Genomic DNA, 3,348 nt, shown 5'->3' with positions numbered 1-3,348 from the left:
AAACTCCAAGGTCCCTCTCTGTCTGGCTGCTCTCCAACCATTCTGTCCCCAGCCTGTAGCGCTGCATGGGGTTGTTGTGGCCAAAGTGCAGGACCCGGCACTTGGCCTTGTTGAACCATAATAATTCCCTTCCATCTAGTTACTGGATCCACACTCCCACAGCCCCCCCCCACCACCCTCCCCTCCCCTTGTTGGATGTGGAAGAGGTGGAGCAGTGGGCACTGAAGAGTTAAGGGAAGTAGGAGCAGGAATAGGGAATGGATCAGGAGGTAAAAAATAGATTAGTGCCCCTGGGTTGTTCGGAATGTTCCCCAGAGCAAAAACTAGGGTTTTTTTCAGGAGTATACTCATCCTTGGTCTCCAGTTCTTTCAGTTTTTTTCAGCAGTTCCCTTAGTTGCTTGTCTCCGAGTCCCAGCTCTTCCTTGGGTTGTTGCTCTATAGCAGGCATTGCCAGTGTTGACAGGGGAAGTGGAGGATAAATTGATGGCAATGGTGGTAGAGAAGATAAATCAGGTGGTGGAGGTGGAGAGGAAGGCAGCAGCGGCAGAGCGGCCGGGAGCCGCGGCAGGCGGGTGTGTGGGGGACGGGGTCTGCATTCTGAGATTCCTCAGCTGTGTTCTCCAGCTTCTCTCCCTCTGGGTCCTCCAACAATTCTGGTGGTGTTTTTGGTCGCTTTTGGTTTTGTTTCTCGGTATCATTTTTACTTTTCAGCGGAACCCCAGGGTCAAACAGCACAGTTTGGCTGAGCCTGAATCAGTATAGCCCCCACGGGTGCTAGTGGGGATATTTTAGGTGTCTCAAATAACTGTTTAGAGGTCGAGTCCATATTTTGAGCATTCGTCAATAACTGTTTAGAGGTCAATTACATATTTTGAGCATTCATTGGTACTGGTAGATTAGGCCTTAAGGCAGCAAATGCTGAGGCTGCTGCTGCCCTCTCACTTATCATTTCTTTTAATGTGTCTCGAATCAGCCTCCACAGCATGGCTAATTTTCCAGCCTCCTTAGATCCTTTGCTATTTTCATCCCATAGGGACTTCCCAATTTCTTCCCACGTTTCCAGCTCAAAAGCTATACTGACAGTGGGGATCAGGGCTCTCTCTTTAGCCCCCTTGATCAGCTCATGGAGCTGTTTCGAATAACTAGGAATCCCTCTCTTAAAGAGTATACTACCTAGTAATGGCACCACGCCTCTCGCTTAACAAGAAATATGCTTAATAATGAGATCGTCGCTTCCCTTTCCATATCTCAATCGGGAAGTTGAACTCATCGGCACTCGGAGGGCAGCTGCTCCTCTTTTTTTTTATAAATCCTCTTTAGTGCCACCGGCCTTTCCTCCAGTCACCGCTCTCACGGAGAGTCAAAACCACGTTGGGGTCACTTGCAGAGAGCCAAATATCCAACCACGTTGGAGTCACTCTTGTGGAGAGACAAATAGCCGACCCCCTTGAAACCCCACTATATGTGACCTATAGGGATCCTGCCACAGGTATATGGCAAGGACCAGCAGAAGTCAGGTATTTAGGCAGAGGTCACATGTGTGTTTCCACCCCTACAGGTACCCTGTGGGTTCCCAGCAAGTGGACTCGGCCGGCACCTGCTCCACTGAATCCGGAAGCATAAGCTCAAGAGCAGAGACGGCTGTATTGAGTGGTTAACATGTTCAAAGACAAAGACTGCTGTGTTGGCCTCATTATAGGCTTAACTATAATTTTAGGTTTTGATTGCTTCACTTTGCCAAATTTTGACCCTCGACAGAATGTCTGGGTTACCCTCACGCGCCAGCTCAATACTACTTCCTTTTGTGCCAGTTTAGCAACCCCACAATCACCTTTTATTACGTTTGGTTGGCATACCAGCCTCTGAAGGAATCTGGCCAATGTTTCAAGCAGCCATGAACCGCACACAAACGCAATTTCGCGCTAAGAGCTTATGTTCTACTAAGACCAGCTTATCTACATGTCTAGATGATTATGACGTTTGGGATGATCGTTTGCCTACAGGGCCAGATCCCCAAGAACTAAGTCTTGTAGATTCTCTAAATGCTACCTATTGCTTTTGGATGAACAGTTTGGCTGCTGATTGCACAGAAGGTACAGGAAGACAATGTGCTACTACCAATGTTTTCCCAATTGGCAATTTTAGCCAATGGTGCAACTATACCCTCTGCAGTGCTACTAACCCATTGCCTGGGACGCAGCTTCCTAGGAAATTATGAGCAGGGTATTTTTTAATTTGTGGAGATTGGGCATGGTCAGGTATTCCTTCCCGTCCTGTTGGAGGGCCCTGCACCATTGGTCAGTTGAGTTTAACCATGCCTCATGATTGTGCAAAAAGAAAAAGGTATTGTTGGGGAATGGCTTGAGGAACAAGGACATGGACCTATTCTAAGCACCAAAGATTGTGAACGTCTGCACAAGAAGTACATAAAGATGTCATGAAATGTAAAAGGTTTAACCCTGGCGAGAACCCTCAGAGACCCCAAGACGTATCCCTAAAAGAACAATTCCGTGCACATTTCACTCAGACTTTGCCGTTGTGAATGTTGTAGTTACATGTTGCAATCCCAGGTCTTTTGTATTTCAATTCGGCAACCATGAAGGAATTCGGACTCCATCGTGACATGAGCCAGTGGGGTTCAGGAACGCCTGTAAGGGGCCCCCCGACAAAAATTCTGTTGGACAGGCCTCCCCTATCCTCCCCTTGGCCTTACGCACTGATGAATGCCACATCTTTAAATTCTGACGATTTATGACCAAATACAATTGATTGACGTGGCAAGATCCGGTTGTTAACCAGTTTGCTTGATTGTTATCCAAATAGTTTTTAAGTTGTTTAAGAAAGATATTTCATATTCTTAGGTTCTGCATGGTTTTGTTGTTTATATTTTGTTGGTTTGAAAGCTAGTATTGCAAAGAACACTAACCAAACATGGGATTGTGCAACAAGAAAAAGGGGGATATGTTGCAGAATGCTCCTGGAAGGTAGGGGGTATGTCTTTCCTTCATGTGCACAATCCCATGTCCGTGTGCACAATCCCATATCTGAGGCCAATCAGACTGGCCCTTGATTCTGACCCCTGTACGACTGGGATTTGCCTGTCTATAGGTAAACACACCGGGTGTCCAGTAATACATTATGTTGGTGTGTGGTGGTGGGGGTATGGTCACAGAAACACTATATAAGTAAAAGTTACTGCGCAATAAAGTTGAAGCTTATTTATCAATCATATTGGTTGCACGAGTCTTCCCACATCCTCCCCACGGCAAGTGGATTTCCCTCGTCGCCCCTGACAAGGAAACTCACCTTAAGTGGATAGATGTCTCACCTATGGCCTTACTGAGAAT

The sequence above is a fragment of the Calypte anna genome, chromosome W (genome assembly GCF_003957555.1).
Source record: "Calypte anna isolate BGI_N300 chromosome W, bCalAnn1_v1.p, whole genome shotgun sequence".
Classification (NCBI taxonomy): Eukaryota; Metazoa; Chordata; class Aves; order Apodiformes; family Trochilidae; genus Calypte; species Calypte anna.
This window is presented reverse-complemented; position numbering follows the sequence as displayed.